Source organism: Pan paniscus, chromosome 7 (assembly GCF_029289425.2).
Source record: "Pan paniscus chromosome 7, NHGRI_mPanPan1-v2.0_pri, whole genome shotgun sequence".
Lineage (NCBI taxonomy): Eukaryota > Metazoa > Chordata > Mammalia > Primates > Hominidae > Pan > Pan paniscus.
In genome coordinates this window covers 152,707,747-152,728,246 of record NC_073256.2, presented here as the reverse complement: position 1 = coordinate 152,728,246, position 20,500 = coordinate 152,707,747, and the positions used below count along the sequence as shown (strand labels likewise).

The following is a 20,500-nucleotide window of genomic DNA, read 5'->3' as shown; positions in this document are numbered from 1 at the left end:
CCTGGATAATATCCTGCAGAGTGTTTTCCACCTTGGTTCCATTCTCCCCGTCACTTTCTGGTACACCAATCAGACGTAGATTTGGTCTTTTCACATAGTCCCATATTTCTTGGAGGCTTTGTTCATTTCTTTTTATTCTTTTTTCTCTAAACTTCCCTTCTCGCTTTGTTTCATTCATTTCATCTTCCATCACTGATATCCTTTCTTCCAGTTGATCGCCTTGGCTCCTGAGGCTTCTGCATTCTTCATGTAGTTCTCGAGCCTTGGCTTTCAGCTCCATCAGATCCTTTAAGCACTTCTCTGTATTGGTTATTCTAGTTATACATTTGTCTAAATTTTTTTCAAAGTTTTTAACTTCTTTGCCTTTGGTTTGAATTTCCTCCTGTAGCTCAGAGTAGTATGATCGTCTGAAGCCTTCTTCTCTCAACTTGTCAAAGTCATTCTCCGTCCACCTTTGTTCCATTGCTGGTGAGGAACTGCGTTCCTTTGGAGCAGGAGAGGCACTCTGTTTTTTAGAGTTTCCAGTTTTTCTGCTCTGTTTTTTCCCCATCTTTGTGGTTTTATCTACTTTTGGTCTTTGATGATGGTGATGTACAGATGAGTTTTTGGTGTGGCTGTCCTTTCTGTTTGTTAGTTTTCTTTCTAACAGACAGGACTCTCAGCTGCAGGTCTGTTGGAGTGTGCTAGAGGTCCACTCCAGACCCTGTTTGCCTGGGTAACAGCAGCGGTGGCTGCAGAACAGTGGATTTTTGTGAACCGTGAATGCTGCTGTCTGATCGTTCCTCTGGAAGTTTTGTCTCAGAGGAGTACCCGACTGTGTGAGGTGTCAGTCTGCCCCTACTGGGGGGTGCCTCCCAGTTAGGCTGCTCGGGGGTCGGGGGTCAGGGGTCCGGGACCCACTTGAGGAGGCAGTCTGCCCGTTCTCAGATCTCCAGCTGCATGCTGGGAGAACCACTGCTCTCTTCAAAGCTGTCAGACAGGGACATTTAAGTCTGCAGAGGTTACTGCTGTCTTTTTGTTTGTCTGTGCCCTGCCCCCGGAGATGGAGCCTACAGTCACAGGCAGGCCGCCTTGAGCTGTGTTGGGCTCCACCCAGTTGGAGCTTCCTGGCTGCTTTGTTTACCTAAGCAAGCCTGGGCAATGTCGGGCGCCCCTCCCCCAGCCTTGCTGCCACCTTGCAGTTTGATCTCAGACTGCTGTGCTAGCAATCAGGGAGACTCTGTGGGCATAGGACCCTCCAAGCCAGGTGCAGGATATAATCTCCTGGTGTGCCGTTTCTTAAGCCTGTCAGAAAAGCGCAGTATTAGGGTGGGAGTGACCCAATTTTCCAGGTGCTCTCTGTCACCTCTTTCTTTGACTAGGAAAGGGAACTCCCTGACCCCTTGCACTTCCTGAGTGAGGCAATGCCTCGCCCTGCTTTGGCTCGCGCACGGTGCACTGCACCCACTGTCCTGCGCCCACTGTCTGGCACTCCCTAGTGAGATGAACCTGGTACCTCAGATGGAAATGCAGAAATCACCCATCTTCTGCGGTGCTCACGCTGGGAGCTGTAGACCGGAGCTGTTCCTATTCGGCCATCTTGGCTCGACCTCCCCTCTTCATCCTTTTAAAAGTCCTCATTCTAGGCCTGAAGGGAAAATTAGGGCTTATTGCTAGGGAAGGACAGGGAGCCCCAAACTTTTCCACGTACCAGGCACTGTGCTGGGTCCTGTACCTGATATTCTCAGATTTTCAGACAGGATCCTCAGGCAGATGCACAGCAGCACTTGTACTATCCCCATTCTATGATGAGGATGGAAGAAGAGGTGAGGCAAACCAGGTGTCACAGCTTGTGAATGATGATGACCAGTGTTCCAGTCCCAGTCTGCCTGGGACTCAGCCTCTTTCCAAGTATCCATCCAATCCCCTCTTATCCCATATCTGGAGCCTTCCAATGAGGGGACCCCCACCTTTAAAGGGTAGGGTTTGGGGACACCTTCTCCACACTGGCCCACGGCATCCCATGCCTTCTGTTATCTGCACAAGGTGCTGGGGCTTGCCTAAGAGGCTGCAGGGCATGGGGAGCCCAGCAGGACCCTGAGCTGTTGATGGATTTTACAGCTTTATTGTCTACTATTAAGAAAAGCAATTAGCCAGGAGGCAGTGCCTAGACAAGGCTGCAATTCAGGACATGGGTAGGCTGGTTTGTATTCGTTTTCAGACCTCATTTGCCCAATGTGAGCAATTGGTACTGGGAAGCATTTTGTTTGTGAAGCTGCACACCCGCTCTGGTCCTGGGCTTCTCCAAAGCACAAAGGGCCTCACCTACCTCTCCTAAGCCTGTGTGCATACCTGGGATCACAACACAGAAAGCATGCAGGGTGGATCCGGGATGAACTGACAATTTCTGAAATTTTCTGACAAAGGGATTCTTGGAGCTACATCTGACTTGATGATGTGCTCCATGAGTCCATGAGGCAGTGAAGTTCTGGGTCTGGGAAGACCTCAGGCTCCAGTGTAGGCTCAGCCCCTTGCTCACTCATTGCCTTTGGATGCATCTGTAAAATAGTGATAATAATTAGGGAACCAGAGAAAATAGATGTACAATACCCAATACAGAGTAGCTTATACATAATAATAGTAATTATTATTACTATTACTATTATTTCATCTTGGAGCAGCCCAATTATTAGCCGAGGTCTAGCACACACCCTAGGAGGACAGCTGCTGAGAGGAGACAAGTGCATCCCTAGAGAGATTGGCCCCAAGGAGGCATCAGACACCAGTGGGCTCCAGGGGAGCTCAGCTGGGCTGAAGCAGATGTGAGAGGTTACTTGAAGTACAGGCCCCCGTCACAAGTCTGGGGTTCAGGGTCAAGAGTCTGTTCCAGGGCAGAGCAGGCAGAGCTGCAGAATACTCCAGCAACCCACAGCAGCAGACTTTACTTAATCTTTACTTGTGAACACCAATCCTGAGCACTCCCTTCATGCCAATTTCCCCTTCAGTCCCCAGACTCACCCCCTCACTTAGGCACTGTTATGTTCCCATCACACAATTGGGGACTGAAGCTCAGAGATGCCAAGTGACTTACCCGAGGTCACACAGCTTGGAAGCAGAAGATTGAGGATGACCAACCAGGCTTGCTGGGAGAGCAGATCTGCATTTCCACATGACAGGACCCTTTGAGGCTTGGAGATGTGATTTCTCAACTTGCAGTCTTCTTTCTTATCCTAAAAGTAGCCAGCAGTTCAGCAAAATAAGGTCGGCATGTGAAACCCATAACCAAGTGCTTAATAACTCCTAGGTGGTCAGAACTGTGCCAGGGGCTGAGGGGCAGGCGACAACAGCAGGTGCTCATAGTGTGAGTATCTGAGGCTGGTTTGCAGCAGATAATCAGGAGAGATTTATGGTTGCCTTGCCCCTCACCCATAATCTTTACTAGCCTTCCCCTGAGGCCACCCCCAATAATAACATTTAAAACTAAGTAAACATTGCGGCTGGACTTGGTGGCTCATGCCTGTAACCCCAACACTTTGGGAGGCCGAGATGGGCAGATCATAAGGTCAAGAGACAGAGACCATCCTGGCCAACAAGGTGAAACCCTGTCTCTTCTAAAAATACAAAAATTAGCTGGGTGTGGTGGCACATGCCTATAATCCCAGCTACTTGAGAGGCTGAGGCAGGAGAATCGCTTGAACCCAGGAGGTAGAGGTTGTTGTGAGCCGAGATCATGCCACTGCATTCCAGCCTGGGCAACAGAGAGAGACTCCATCTCAAAAAAAAAAAAAAAAAAAAAAAAAAAGGTTGCATCAGGGCAAGGCTCCTAGACCCACTTTCCTTCCAGATGTAAGTCCCTCCTCATGGCCCTTGTCTAAGTTGAGTTCCCCTAGACAGACCTGGACACAAGGATATGTGGACACAAGTAGGTGTTTTTTTTTTTTCTTTTTGGAAGTGAATACAAGGAAGCAGTCATGGGGAGGGGCCCAAAGAAAGAGAAGGAAGCTAACACATGGTGCATCCGCGAGCAGGGCACTGCTGTGGGCAACTGAAGCCCAATCCCATGGGGACTTCTGGGAGACCAGGCAGAACGTGTCTCTGGTGTATTCTACCCAAGGGGCGAGGAAGCTGGGGTACTTATCCACCAACTCCAATTCACACGGGTCGAGGGCCTCTCCTGGAATTCTTCACCCTCCATACTTCTGGCCTGCCCTCTGCATAGGGGGGCCATGCTCTGAGCCCAGAGGAATCCCTCAGCCAGAGAGTCCCACCCCCTTGGAACAGAAAGTTTCCAGTGGGGAAGACAAGCACTAATAGCATGTGGACAGGCGCCAAAGGTGTCTGTTACTGTCTGTCCTGTAGAAACGCTGGAGCTGCCACTGGTGGGCTGCTAAAGAGGAAGGGTCCAGGGAGCCCAGGAACGTGTCAGAGCTCCACTGTTAATAGATGTATGGCCTCAGATGAGTTACTTTACTTCTCTCATCTTTTATTGCTTCATCCAGAAATGGAGTATAAAAGTACCTACATACTCAGGGTATTGAGAAGATTGAGTAAGATATTCTATATCAAGTGTCTGACTTCTGGAAGGCACTCAATAAATGATAGGTATCAATATCAATATTCTTAACCACAAGACAGATCACGTCATATAAGCCATAAATCAGCTAAAAATTTGGAAAAGTGAGAGAACAATGCAGCGTGGGGGATTATTCTGGATGGGTGTCAAATGGAAGTTGGGACTGGCATTGAGCTTTGAGAAGTTACAGGATATTTTTAAAAGTATAAAATGAATATATCAACATTACAGAAAATTTGGAAGCACAGAGTAGAACATCCTATGCACCCACATCCCAGCAGTCTTCTTTACAGGCCTGGTCTTGTTTGCATGTCCTGATGACTGTCATGCTGAGCATCTTCTCATAGAGTTATGGGCCATTTGTATGTCTTTGGAGAAATGTCAACCTATGTCCTTTACCCATTTTTAATTGGGTTGTCCTTTTCGTATTGAGCTGTAAGAGCTCTTTATATGTTTGGTTTAATGTTAATTTGCTTTTGTAAATTAATAGTGACATTGGGCATTTTCCAAGCATCTATTTACTGGTTGTAATTAGTAAAAGAATTTAGATGGAAGCATGGTAGGGAGGATATCTTAGGCAGCAAGGAGAACAAAGATGAAGGTGCCCAGGTGGTCATCATAAAAAGATAATCGTTCTATTATTCTTTAATTTTTTCATTTAACACATTTGTTGCATACATTTCCTGTTCCAAAAACTACATCATGTCACAAAATAGTACACATGATAAAAATAGCCTCTGCCTTCACAAAACACACAGCCTAGAGGGGCTGAGAGAGATTTATAAATTTAAAAAATGCATATGGATTGGGCTATGTGCCTGGCGTCCTGGAAACAAAAAGGATGCAGAGTTAGGCAGCACTGCAGAGGGACCTAGTTCAGCTAGTTCAGAGAGTGATTCACGATGGGTTTCCCAGAAGTTGACCCTGTGAAGAGCTTATGAGTGACAGCCCTGTGTTATGAAGTCTTCTCAGGGCAACCTGGTGAGTGGGGAAGTGGGATGGTGGGTATAATGGAGAAGGGAAGGAAACGAGTAAGTGAGTGAATTCAAGCCAAATCCTTGTCAATCAACAGGGGAGCTCTGGACATAGGATAGGGCAGAGTTTTCCTGATTGAATGAGGGTGCTGAAGCAGGTAAACTTCTGCACCCTTCAGCCCTGGGAACAAACATCCCCAAGCCCTTGCATTCAGACAAGGTGGCTTCTGGGAACCAGAGAGCAGACTGAGGCTGAAGAGGTTCCGGCGCCGGCTGCTGAAAGTGAATACACCCAGGACGCCAGGGTGCCAAAGACTGCCAAGAATCTGATCTAAGGAAATGGGAGCCTAAAGGTGGAGCACTGAGTGCATCTGCGACAGATGGGCAGATCAGGGAAGGCTCCTCAGAAGAAGTGACATTAAGGATGATGAGGAGCAGAAGAAGAGTCTAACAGGCAGAGGAAGGCAGGTAGGCGAAGGCCATCAAGTGGAAAGGGATCAGGTTTCTCCAGAAACTGAGAGAACCATGTAGCATGGTAGATTGGAAAGAGGCCTTAGTAAGTTTTGCTAAAGCCTTCTTGTTTTACCAAGGGAAGACAGAAGAGAAGAGGGAGCCTCAGAGAGACTGAGTAACTTGCCCAGTGTCACACAGCTAGCAATGTAACAGAGAGCTCAGGGCAGACCTCAATTCTGACATGCATGACCAGTTGTGGGGAGTGCAGGATGCATGCAAGACCCCTCTGCCTAAGGGCTGTGGGGAACTGGAGAGGCAACTCAGGGAGACCAGAGAAACAGCATAAGCAAGAACATCCTGACCACACCCCCCGCCCCACCCCAGTGCACCCCCCATGCTTGCTGTGGTTCTTTCTTAGAGCAGAGAAGCTTCTCAAGTATATGGATGCAACCGAACAGACACAGTTATAAATAAGGTGACAGATACCATAGCAACAGGGGAAGCAAAGTGAAATACATCATTTTATTGTAAAGGGCAAAACCTACGCTATATATACAAGCGAGTGTCTCCTTCTTCTTTCCATCGCTTTTCTGCACAAACATTTCAGACTTCACATGCAACAGGCCTGCCTCCTCAGCCAAGGCAATTCTGCTACAGAATGTATACTTATCTTTATACGTGTCTCTATTTGTGTTCAGTTATATAAAGTTATTCCTAAAGCTCTGTCTATAGAGATATACTTTATATTATTGATGTGTATATTTTATATCTGCAAAACACTGAGATGTAAGATATAGGTTCTGTGGCAGATTATATTTTCCAAAGATGACAACAACAGTATTTTTAAGGGAAGCCAGCCCCATGTAAAAGGTCCATTTACCCTGAGGCCATCATACTAGAGAGGCCAAAGATCGGTACTCCAATCAAGAGTTTCAGCTGAGCCCAGGTTTCCAGCCATCCACACCAAGGTGTCAGACTTGGGAGTGAAATGACACTGGGTGCTCCAACCAGCACATCCACCAACCAAGCACTTCTAAATAACCCCAGCAATGCTACAGAGAGCAAAGAATCAGCCAAGCCCTGCCCAAATTTGGGACCCATTGACTTTGTGAGACGTAACGAAGTGGTTATCGCTTGAAGCCACTTAGTTTTGGGGGAGTTACTTCTACCACACTAGATAACTAGAACAGGTACCCCCATAAATATCAAGACTGCTGCCATGTGCTAAGTATCTAGAATGTGCCATAGTCTATGCTGAGACTTGACATGCACCATCTCATCTAATCCTTAAGTCAATAGCAAAAGATAAGAACAGCAACAGCAATCTCCACTTTTCAGATGAGGAGACTGAGGCTGAGAGGGTTCAGGAACTTGTCCATGGTCACGAGCAAGAACTGAGAGGGATCTAGGTCCCCTGGCTACAGCCCTCCTTCATTACCACTGAGCAGACTACCTCACTGCTGAGATTTGATTTCTGGGTCCTTAGTCTTTTTTATGTGGACTCATTTACACTTTTTTATTTTTTTGGAGAAGCGAGATGCTATTATGCATACTGTTGTGTAACTTGCCATTTTCAGTTAACATATTTCTGAGTCAATACATATAGATCTATATTATCATTGTAAATGGTCACAGTGCAGTGCATCAGATGGATTTACTCTAATGCATTTAACCAGTCCTCCTGGAGATGGATATTTAGGTTGTTTAAAGCATTTTTTAACTGTTTCAAATAATGTTTTAGAGAACTGCATCGCACATATATCTTTGTGTACTGCTATAATTATTTTCCTAGAACAAATTCCTACACATCAATAAATTGAGTTCTGTAAAGATTGTGCTTAAATGCCTACAGTATATATGAGCTCCTGTTTGCCCATGCCCTGGACAACATGGGAGTTTCTTCATTGTTTTTAATTTCACTGCCACCTTTTCAATATTGGTTGAAAGTCCTGTGGAAGTTACTTTGGAGGTTAGGGTATAGACCTCATCCTTGCCTCTATGAAGTGTCAGGAAAGGCCCTAGAATGGAGTGGCATAAGCCCTGTGTCAGACAATGCCAGGGCTGAATCTTCAACTCTGCTGCCTGCTATTATCCTAACCATGGACGACTTTTCTGAGCCAGTTTCTTTGTCTATAAAATGGGGATAAAAATAGAACTTCCTCACAGGATTCATGTAGGATGGCACAAACAAAGCATGTAGCCTTGTACCTGACATATTGATAAATTATCATGGGATATCATTCTGTGTAAGGGGAATGCCTCTCAGCATATCAGATCACAGAGGGTCTGGAGTACTGGAAGGAGGAAAGTAATCTTGGGGTGTGGAAGCACGTGAGGCAAGCAGCACTAGTTCATCCGCAGAGTTCCACTTTTCCTGAGGTCCCTCCACAATCTCTGATATTATCCCTGATACTCACTAAGTTACTGTTGAGGTCTGAGATGGCAGAATCCATAACATCACTTCAGTTCACAACAGTTGGCAAATTGAGAGATTTAAAAATAAAGTTTTATTATGGAAAAGCAGGATTGAAGAATGGACATTAGCTGTGTGAACATACCTGGGCTTCTTAATCTATCTCCCTTTGAACTGAACTCGAAAATCCCAAATTGCAAGAGCAGCATTTGACCTGGCAGGGTTCCCCAACAGAGGAACAAGATGTCCGTTGCCTCCACTCAGTCTCCCCAATTAGATAAATCTCTCTTCTGTCTTGGGCAGAAAACTAAGTACCTGGAGAGCAGCTGGAAGTGCATGTTTGATCCAAAAGGGGAATGCTTTTCCCTCGAACAGTTACTGAAGACTCCTTGTCCTCCAGATCCAGTGAGATGATCAGACAGGGCTGCAGCTCTCACATTTGGAGGAGGAGATCTGAAAGCACTGCCCCCATCTTTATAGGTTCCCCCAAATTCTTCTTTCTTCTTCCTCCTGGGACTGCTGGTAGAAGTTTAACCTTTTCCACGGAAGACCCAAAGTGAGGTTCCCTGAACTCTAGGCAAAAAAATTTACTCTCTGTTATTCAGTCCAGCATCTTGTCCAATGGAAACCCCCAGATGTTCTGCACTGAGATTAAATGGTGACATAAAGACCCTGCAAGGGAGGTGACTTGGACACCTGAACCCTCTGGCACCAGCCTACCTGGGCTTGCTCCTCGGCAACTTTTCACTAGAATGGGTATACGACCATATAGTCCACCACGTTCATTGAAACCTGACTATCTTCTTAAATGTGTCTTACCATTTAAGAAGTCTAAATAGTTAAAACAACAACACAGTGCCAATCTCCCCCAACTGTTCCCAACCTCCACCCCACAATCAATTTAGAAAATCCTAACTCCTGTACTAGTTATCCCTAGAAAAATGATATTCCCAGGGCCTTGTTCCTAATCTAGACTATATTATCTCTGTTGTCAAAGACCAGAGGAAAATCTCAGAGATATCTTAGGGAAAGTGAAGAAATACTTGGTTTCTGGATATTGACAAGTCTAAGCCAGTTATCCAGATTCCTTAGCTGTGAGCAAATAACTCTCCCATTAGGAGGTTAACTTTGGGGCTGTGTTAACTCTATCCCCCTATGCACACTGCCTCTGCTCTTGGAAGGTGGCACCTGAGATATTTCTGTCTGCTTGTAAAGTTGAGATACTCCCGTGGTGTGTTATACTTTTTCTTTTGCAGGCCACCTCCTAAGACTCTCTACTTTCTCATGCTGCTTTGCTTTCAGACTCTTCATGTTCATCCCTCTTGTTAGTTCTGGGGTAACCTTGTCCCACTCTGCCATGAGGAGTGTGAGCTCTGTCCAGGCTTGAGCTGCAGTGGCTGCACCCCTGCCTCCACTGTGACATCTTTTGGTTGCAGCTGCAGAAGCATCCTTAGCAGATTCCTCAGCTGGAGATGCAGGTTAGGCTTCTGAAGTTCTGAACCTACAGGCCTGGGGAGTTTTGGTGCCTCTGCCATGGCCTCATGCCCAGAGCTTTGCTTTTCCCTAGCTCTGCAATTGTTCAGGTCTGGGTAATTGGCACGACTTCAGTAGCAGCTAAATATGCCCTCTCTCATGCATTCCCTGCAGTTATGGCGTGTGCCTCTGATGGTCCACTTTCTCCTTGTTTCTAAACTCGCTTCAAAATTGATTGGCTGAACTTTTAACATATTTAATCTTAAATGGATTCCTTTCCTTTTATGCCTTCTTGGCTGAAATTCTTCCTTTCCTTTTTCTTTTCATTGGCTGTCTTACTGACAAGGGAATTTGGTTTTCAAGCATCGTCTAGATTTTCTCCTGTGAGTAAAGCACAGCAAAAACAATGAAGTCAAGGAGAGCTGGGCCTTCCAGAATCATCCATAGTTCGAACAACTCTTGACCAGATGCACCCTCCTGAATTTTGCATCCCTTCTAAAACAGGTTCCTCCATCAGGCCAACAGGTGGCCTACGCCTTGAAGTAGTTTTTGATCACTTTTCAGTATTCCTATCATGATGACCTCTTCCCTAGGTCCCAATTCCATAAATTATTTTGATTTTCACCCTCAGGGCACATTTCTCTACACCATTTCCACCTGAGCTTACTTAATAGTGCCAGCTGCCTCAGTTTACCCCTCTCGGACCTGTGTAACCACTTGGCATGGCTATCCTGGAGTCCAAGAAATTTCCCCAACTGTGGTCTGTACCTGGAACTTCGGGAATTATATTCTAAACACTTTATTGGACCTAGAGTCCTTTTCTAAGAGTCACTCTGGTTTTCTCTCTCAGTTCTTGACTCTCTTTTTATTAGATTTATTTGGTTCCTACTGCTTTCTATGACCTAGTAACAACAAAACCACTTATTTCCCATTGGCTCCATCTTTAAGAATGTTGGGCCTAGGTACATCTTTGCCTCCTTTCACACCTGTCCAGCTTGTCCTCTGGGACTTAACCTTCTTGGCTATCTAGACTTGACCCAGATCTCAAACACTGCAAAAATCACCTGCATTTTCCCTGGGTTTTCATCACCCTCATTTTTCTTTCCTGCTTGACAATAAAGAAAAATGATCATCCTCATTTTTCTTTCCTGCTTGACAATAAATCTGGTGTTTATTATCAAACAGTTGAATTATTCTATGATTTTAGAAGGAAAGGTTCCTATACACAGAACTTTTTAGTATCTTTATTGTCTATCAGATTTGTGAAACTGTTATTACATTGTCTTCTAACTCAACCTGAGACATTGACATTAACCCTATGCCCTACGGGGCTCTGCTCCTCCTTTTGTCACAGATGAATCCATCACTGGTTTGTGGGTGGAGCAACAATCTGGGACTCTGAAATCCAAATCACAGCCTGGACTAACGTATCCGTGTGAGGGTGCAACTGATTCGCAGAACATGCGTGGGGCAGCTGATTCATTTAGCCTCAGCATTTCCATTTTAAGGTCTAATCCTCATCTATTAGTGCCTCTGTCATCCATGTGGAATTTTGTAGCTTTTCCAATTTTAAGTCCTGGCTTAGAGTTCTTGCTAAGAAATATGGTAAAAGAACCATATATATATTTCCTCCCACTGCAGACTAAAAAGCCCATAAACTGAAGCTCTGCCTGCACTGAGCTAGGCCTTCCCTGAGCCTGAAAGACTCCTGTTCCTATAAGTTGATGTTTGCCTCAGTGGTACTCTTCTAGTCAGAATCAGCCAGCAAGACTCCAGGATCAAGGTTCACCAATAGTCTTTGGCTGGTGTCATTTAACAGTCACACAAAAAGCCATAGTAGAAAATGCTGCAAACCACAGGTGAAAATCCTGTAAGACCAAGGTTTTCTGAAGCACCAAAGCCTCCAACTTGGTTGTGCTAGAAACGGTGTCTCTCTGCACTATTTGGGGCTCCAAATGACAATTCCAATGACTACCTCTGAAGCTTCCACACAAATCTTTAACGTGCGGAACTTTAAGAAGGATGACAGACAACACCTGTATATCCTTCAAATTTGGAATAGATCAGGAGGTGACATGCAAGAGTCAGAGAAATGAAGATAAAAATATCAGGTCTATAAATGAACAGGTGGGTTTGGAATCTGTGGCTATGACAAACTGAGTTTCCTACTCCTTCCACTCCCACCAAATTTAACTTGTCCAGCCCAACCTTCAGGCCTTCCCACCGCAGGGGCAGAGAGCCAGGTACTCTTCTGAATTAATCACATAGATTTGCAGAAAATGTGGGTGTCCTGAGGCTGCCAAGAAACTCAGTGGCCTCGCCCCATCTCACTCATTGGATCCTTGGCTTTCTCTCCTGAGTTTCCTCAAGGTGGAGGTGGAGGTTGAGGCTAGGGTGGGTCAGAGAAATGCCTAAAGTAGAACTCAAAAAATGGGAGTAAATATTGCTCCACCACCAGTCCCAAGGCACTGCTGTCCTGTCTTCAATGCTCTAGTTTATGCCTGGCTAGAACTCCACTTCTGTGCTCAGAGCACAGCTGAGCCACAGTGGAATCTTCCAAACCTCCAATAAATAGTAAGTTGAGCAAGAGATAAAGACACAGAAAGAGTCCAGGAAGCATATGAAAACTTTCTGGCATACACAGTCTTGACTTCTGCTCAAGTGATAGCTAGCACACAACCAGGGCTCCTTTGTCCTGCTGCATTCTGCCAGAGGGGTGCCTACACCCTAGCTCCTAAGAATTGGTGCATCTGCCTAGAAGAACCAAGAAGATAGTGGAGCCTGGGGGTGGACAGAGCATCATCCAGTACAGGGTAAGAAATCCAGAGCTCAGAACTAGGGGGAAGGACTCAAGTAGGTCTCATCAGGATGAAAATAGGGGTGGGATATGAGTGGAAGGAGAGTTTTAGAACAATGACTCAAATTTCTGCTATAGCAGACAGTATACTTCTATTGACTAGGATGGCATAGGAGTGGGTTTGTTAGACTCTTCCGGAGAATTTTTGTTTGATAGTTGAGGCAGAGGTGAAGTAAGCTGGTCAAGGTCACAGTGACTGAGCTAGGATTTGAACCCTTGTCTCCTGACTCCGAAACTCTTGTTCATTAGTAATAGGAGGCACCTTTGGCCAAATTTGGCAAAGCCCCACTTGACCCTTCCATTTCACAGAGAGGTGCCAGGGACAGCTCTGGTCTCCTGTAATGCTTCAACATTGACTTGCAAATCTTCTTCCGCCAGACCTTGGGTGGCATACACATGTTCTTAAAGAACACGTGCATGTACACACAAATACTCCCCCATGTTTGGAGTTGGAAAGAATCCTTCTGGTATAAACTAAAAAGGAATAAACAAATAGATGACATGTAACATCATCAGTAATAGAAAAACAAATTCTGATTTGTTTCTGGATTGAAGGAGAACAAAATCTTAGAACAGAACTCAAAACCACTTGAAGAAAATGTCATAAAAACAGCATCCACCCACTGCTTGCTGCTTCCACTCTACTTCTTTGTCAGCTCTGGCCAGATGGTATCTCTCTTGGCTCCTCTTGCCACAGCTTTCAGGCCTTGTTTTCCATTCTGTCAAACCCACCACTCGCTGTCCTGCAGTGTCCTCTGCCCTGGTCCTGGGAGACTGCGAGTTTTCAACCTTGATGTCGCTCTCCCCGCGATGTTCCTGTGACTGACCCTCCTTGTTATTCATGTCTTGAGTTTAACTATCATACCCTCTGAGTGGACATCACTTCCTGCCCAGAAACATGCTATGACATAGTATTCTGCAGATTTATATGTGTACATGCGGGAGGAAGTGGTGGTAATGTACATAAAAGAAATAGTAATTCCCAGGAGCCAATGCAACCCTGTGTCAGGTAATTTTCCATTACTGATGCCGTCACTGAAATGATGTGCAAGGGGCTGTCAGAAATGATTTTCAAGGGCACCCTTATGGACAGTCTATTACTCACAATGTACTGATATAGATGTGGAGCTGGATGAACATTTGTGCTCTATTAATGGATTCATTTCCACCTAGAAAGAGGCTTCATGTGGTGTGCCTCAACTATGATCCAGCTAGAGGCTTAGAAGACATACTTAGTTTTGACCCAATGTTGGGAGGGGGAGATCATATGTTTGAGGCCATAGCAAAACTCTAAAGGGCAATTATGGTGATGGGCTCACACTGGTAAGAGTGCATTTAACAAGGGTAATAAGGGTAACCCGATGTGCTAAATGAACACAGGCACAAAAAACCAATGGCACAAGTAGGGGGTAGGGAGGACTTGGTTTAACAGCAACCCATATGCAAAGTATTTGAAAAGTTTCAAAATTGTAGAGGTTGGAAAAAAGTTATTCAAAAATTTTTAACAATGCACATCTCCACCAGCTTTAGAACTTTTGACCGAGTAATCTACTCTTAGAATACGCTTCTAAATAAATAATAGATTTTTATAGAGATGTATATATAAAAGTATTAAATTAGTGCAGCATTAAAGCAGTAGAAAATGGAAATGACCTTAATTTTCAATAATACAAATATTCAATGGAATATTATGCATTTATTAAATGTCATATTTGCAAAGAACATTTAATGACATAACATGATCTTTTCACTTTAAGTGCTGTCTTTCCAACTAAAGTCGTGCCTCTAATGACAATATTTTAGGTTTCATGGAGCAACTGTGGGGAAAGTTAGGGGGTAAATCACATCAGTCAGGAAATCACTTTCTTTGCCTCTGTATGAGATCATTCCCTAAAGTATCCTCATGTCCCTGAAGGAAGTTAGGACAAGGAAAGGCATGTGGGAATAAATAGAGTCTTGGATCAATCCTCTGCCACTTGAGTAGGGTACCCTGTCTCATCTAAATATTCAGCCAACCATATCATTTCCATGGTCGGTGACCTCCAGGGGGAAAGATGCTCAGAGACATCATCTTTAATATTTATTCCTCAATTTTCCACAGGATGGAAATTACTTTAAAAGCTAGTAGTTTGCCAGATATTATTATTTGCAGCTTACATGTTGTATCAATCAAATGATGTACCTGTCACTCTCTCTCCATCCCCCACCAATACCGGTGGAAATCACAGCTTCCACTTTTTCCTCCTGGTCTCTTCTGTGGTCACCTGCAGGCATACTTATGGGAAAGGAGTTTAAGATGAAAAACTCCAATAGTGTCCTCTGATTCAATTCCAGGACACCTAGGTAAATGTTATTAAGGCATTGATCCACTAATGACAAAACACGAATGAATTTCTGGAGCAGAGTCTATACAGATAGGCATTCAGTCCTAGGATCGTGCTTACAGTGAAAAAAAATCAAGACAATTTCAAGATGAAAGAACTTTAGAGTTATCTATTTTGAGGTTGGTTAAAGAACTATTGAGGAATGGTAAGAGCAGAGGTTTTGGATAAAACTAGAACTTATTTGAATCCAATCTCTACCACTCATCAACTGTGTAACCTTAGACAAGAGCTTGATTGGCCTCTTCCTTAAATTTTTTAGTGTCATGTAAATAATAACAATGTCTACCTTCTAGTGCTTTTGGCAGAAATGAATGAGGTGATACATATAAATATTTAGTATCATGGCCAACCTTGCTAGTGCTTAATAACTAGGAATCATTTTATCATTATAAAGGAAATTAAAGGGCCTTTAGAATCAACTAGGCTTGGGTTTAAATCCTTGTTCTGTTTATTAGTTTTGTTTCAGTGTGTGCAACCTACTGAATCTCCTGAACTTTGGTTTTGTAACCTAGAAAATGTGAGTAAAATACCTATTTTTTGTAGTTCTTCTAAGGATAAACTGCGGTACATATTCAATATATGTTTATTATCTGCCTTTCTGTGTTATTCTAATAAGAATTCAGGTACTGTGCTATCCTATATGATATGTGCTCTCAGACCAGAACTTTTTGCTTTTCTAGAGTGCTCTTTGTTTAAATTGGACCACATTTTATTGACCCAGAATTCTGTTTTTAAGAGTACCTGCCCATACTTGTTTTATTGTTTGGAAAAAATTCCAAGATAAAGTATAGTAGGAGCATTTAGGTGAATTTCCTTTAGGATAGGAAAGAGAAAGATATTCTAGATAGAAGATTAATAATTTATTTATTTAGAAACTCATTCAGGACATTTATTAGGAAAAGCTGAAATGAGGTAAATTATGTACTCCCTAAACCTTTTTTCTTTCAGCCCAATTTTTGTAATTTTCTCACTTCTCTTTTCCCAAGAGACACAGGTGTTCTAACATGGGAAACATGTATGTACAAGGTATCATTACATTGTTACATACCCAAGTTACACAAGGCTTGACTCAGAGACAAAGACTTAGACAACAGGGGTAGAGACAAAGACTTAGACAACAGGGGTAGGCAGTAGGCTGAGCCAGACAGAGAATCATTAGCATAATTTTTTCAATTATAGTCATATATAAAAACTAGGTTGACCACCTATTTCTTTCTAAGATACAACCTCTACCTTTAGTAAACACTTGCGGTTAATAGCCGTCACAGAGTAGGGTCAGACAGGAAGGTCTCTGCCAGCAAAACCAGGATCTATGGCAGGAAAGACGCCAGAGGGACTTCTTTTTCAGCACCGAGGAGAGCTCCACAGTGACTCAGAAGGTTTTATTGTGAGGGATCTGGTTAGATGCTCCTGAGGAGACAGTAACTCATTTCAGGCTTAAAAGCTTTGGTCCTCTAGGACTAGGGGATTTTACTCCTTTTTAAAATCTATGCTATATCTTCTGATAGAGCCTTGCAAGATTTTACATTTAATTCACCTTCTTTTCCAGGTTGGGTCTAAGCCAAGAATAATTGTACCCTTCAACAATCTGGGACTGTGGCTAGCATAGAGGGAAGGGCAGAGGGATCAGCTCAACAAACATCTAGAGTATGAGGCTACTTGATATCACATTGATAGTGGGTCAAAATCCCATACACTTGCAATAATGTTTAAAATTAAGCCTTAGGGACAGGTAACATATTCGTTCACATTACATTGACATCATCATTCAGTTTAAGATTCCATTCCAGTTTGTTTTTCCTCTTGTTCCTCAATCTCTTCATTTCCCTTGAACGGTTAGTTACCCACCTTAATGTGTGATACATGTTCCTTAATTATGCTTGTATCCTTGTGAAAAATGTATAGCATTTTGAGTGTGTATATTTTAAGTATATAAATGTTATTGTGTTGTAAATCTTGTTTTTCCTTTTATTAAACTGACTACTTCTCTACTGTGTTCTTAAGACCATCCATGTTATTGTAAGCCCATCAAGTTCATTGCTTACTACTGATTATAATTTTGAAGCATGTATCCACTATATTATATTAGTCCATTTCCTTAGTAATACACACTGAAGTTAGATTCAGCTTCCCATTAGCACAACACTGCCAAAATATTGATAGGTCATGTGGCAAAGGCATATCGAATCTTAATATTTCAAGGTTGCTAAATCATGATTAGGTTATGAAAACTGAAGGTGTTGCTCTGAACTCACAACAACTAAGCCCATCTTAATATATGCAAGAGATGGGGATGGAACACAGATTGACAGTCCAGTAGGAAAATACAGATTTCGATGGAGGGGCCTCCATTCTGTCATAGTCACAACCTTCATTTTCACTGAGTAATGCCTTTCTGCTATCCCTTGGCTATAGAGCTATTACCACTGGAATGCCCAACTTGAACCATCCCTCTTCTGAGGAACAACATTTTTATGCCATCTTATTCATCACATTAACCAATTTTGTGTCTCATCAGAGCCTCAATTACTGGTAAAAACTAAGAAATTATTAACTTCTTATTTATTCATCTCACAAACATTTATTCAATATCGACCACGTTGAGCTCAGTGTGGGGGCTGTAAGATGAATCAGGCATGGTCCCTTTCCTGCATGATCTGTATGGTTTTGTTTACATAAGCCAAGTAAACAGAGACAAGAATAGAAGTGTGAACAAGCACAGCAGGGCATAAAGTAGGGGAAGAGGTAGTAGAAAAGGTAACATTTAGGAAGGCAACCACAAGCCTCTGGTTTTCCCCCAGGAGATTCCAAATTATCAGGGGTAATGCCCATGTTAGTCTTGTTCAACAACGTGCTCCTGTTGCTGGGTACAGGCCCTGGCATTTAGTAGATGGCCAGTAAATACTTTTATAAATAGGTGAGATAAATCTTTGAAGACAATGTGATGTTTACAAGCCAGGACAGAGAAAACAAGGAAAGGCAAAGGCGACCGCAGGCAGAAAGAGCCATATTTTAAAAAGCATAAGAAAGCTCTGCAGCCCTGAAGTATCTGGGAACCTAAAAATGAGATGTGAAGAAGGTAGAAACTGATGAACATGAAGCTGAGGTGATGACTCTGTGGGTCCGGTCTCAGAGGGGTCTGTTTGCTATGTTGAAGTGGTTATATTTTATCCTGAAGACAATGGTTATCTACAGAAAGATTTTAACTGAGAAAGAGAAAAGATCAAAGAGACATGGAAGCAGAAAGATGCTTCTTGGGTAGAAAACAGGCCAAACTCAAGACAGAAAAATATTTGGGGAGTGTCTTGTGATAGGAGCTTGATTAAAAGATGAGAGTCTTAGCTGAGCTGCAGTGGGATTTGCAGACTACTAAGGGTTGATGAGACTTTGTCCTCATGTGGTATTGAGAGATCAGGAGGGGACTTTCAGTCATTTAATAAATATTTGATAAGTGTCTGTTCTGGTGCTGAGAACAGAGCTATTACCCTACAGACAAGCCTCCTCTTCTCATGGAGATTACTATCATGTCCAGGCTCTGGTCAGTAAACAGTAGCAGTCTGTTAAGCTCTGTGACTGGGAAGACACAGAAGCATATGAGAACAATTAACAGGGCACTCAGTCCAGTTTCTGTGTGGATAGACTTCCTGTACAAAGCAGAACTAAATCCAAGGCCTGAAAGACAGGAAAAATTAGCTGGGAGAAAAAGCATTGAGAGAAAGGAAAATGCACCCACATTTAGAGATGAGAAAGGGTATGCAGAGCATTTGAGAAACAGAAAGACGTTTACTATGCTGAGAGCAGCCTGTGTGAGGAGGGGTAGTGAGAGCTGAGGCTTCAAAGGCACCTGCTATTGTTCCTGAAGGGTCTTTCCTGAAGGCAGGCTGAGAAGCTTGGGCTTGATCCTAGGAACAGTGGAAAGCCATAGGAATGTCTCTAGGAAAGGAAGGTCGTAATCAGATTTGCATTACAGATCTATTACTCTGCTCCCATGAGAACAGTGGATGGAAGGGACTCAAGCCTGGGACAGTCCTGGGAGACTGGGGTAGTGCTCTGGGTGGTAGAGGACAGTGGTCTGGGTTAGGATCATGACAGGAGAATGCACAGGAATGGAGGGACATTTCTGCTGTGGCATCCATAAGGGCTGGTAATCCATTTGTTGTAGGGAGAAAGGGTAGGGAATCAAGGGTGAGAGCCAAGTTTTGACAAGTAACTGGGTGAATAGTGGTGACTTTCTCTGAAAGGGTATGCTGGAGGAAACCCAAGTTCTGCTGAGTGTGACTCTGCTTGCATGGATGTCTGTGTGTGTGTGTGTGTGTGTAACAGAGACACCACAGTGTTTAGTTTGGGACATTTGAATTTGAGGCAATTGGATAATCTGAATCAGGAGCTTAAGCCTGGGACCAGAGACACAGATGTGTGAGCCACTGGGATGAAGACATAGATGGACCCATGAGAGTGGATGAGCTAACTAGCATAGAGTAAGAATACAGAAACCAGCAACTAGAGAGTTGGAGATAGACTGACTCATGGCTGAACCCATCCAGCATTCTGAAATTCATGGCCTCTGACTTTGCCTTTAAATCGTCATATTCTTGGAAGAGCCAGTAGATCTCTGGCCCCCAACCTTGATAACAGTGAGGTAAAAGGGACAAGAGAAAGAACAGAAAGTATAAATAATGAGGACAATTATATTTTACAGCATTCCAAGGAAAGAGATTCAGAGATTCACATCACTTTTTAAAGGTGTAATGGCAAGTACTGCCAGATCCAAGATTTACATCAAAGTCTCAGATGCTCCAGTCAAGAGCATTCCACTCCCCCATGCTTTTAGCTCTGATCACTTCCTATAGATTTAGGGTTGGGAGAGGAGAGTTTGAGGAGGAATGGCTCAAAAGATATACATAGGCAAGTGGTACCCAATGCAGATCTGGGAAGAAAGTTCTTGAGAAAAGTTTACATCTTGGCTCCACTTCTTGCTTTTTCAGTATGACTCAGTTTTGGTGAGAAATGTGTGTTTTGGCTGCTCCTCAAGAACAGAGCCTGTTGTTGATGAGGACTTGGGACAGCGTGCTCTCCTTCCCGCCAAAGACTGCTGTCCTCTCTTCCCAAATCCGTCTGCTCTGGCGCAGGAAGGAACACTAAGCCCAACACGTATGTGTCAGATATGCGGCACTGTGTCTGCAGCAGCCCAGCCATCTGCAGGAGGCCGGATCTGCCAGCTTGTCACCAGGCAGGGAAATCCATTTCACACTCGGTGAAAATTTTCGCATCCTCCCCCACTTACCAGTTGGAAGTTCTTCTTTCTCTGATTAAGCATTCTGGGGGTTTATGACCAATGTAGCCCTATTTGTCAAGTGAGAATTAAGATCTCTTGTTTCACAAAGTAGTCCCTTT

At 43.7% G+C, this 20,500-nt stretch overlaps 1 long non-coding RNA gene across 1 annotated transcript; it reads right to left on the bottom strand.

Moving 5' to 3' along the window:
- Nucleotides 1-2,177: 2,177 nt before the first annotated feature.
- On the bottom strand, nt 2,178-16,474 carry LOC117981511 (uncharacterized). The gene is made up of 3 exons (XR_004673080.1): nt 16,340-16,474; nt 3,071-3,209; nt 2,178-2,537 (listed from the first exon to the last, which is right to left on the bottom strand). It is a non-coding gene; the product is annotated as an uncharacterized LOC117981511 (long non-coding RNA).
- Nucleotides 16,475-20,500: the final 4,026 nt, after the last annotated feature.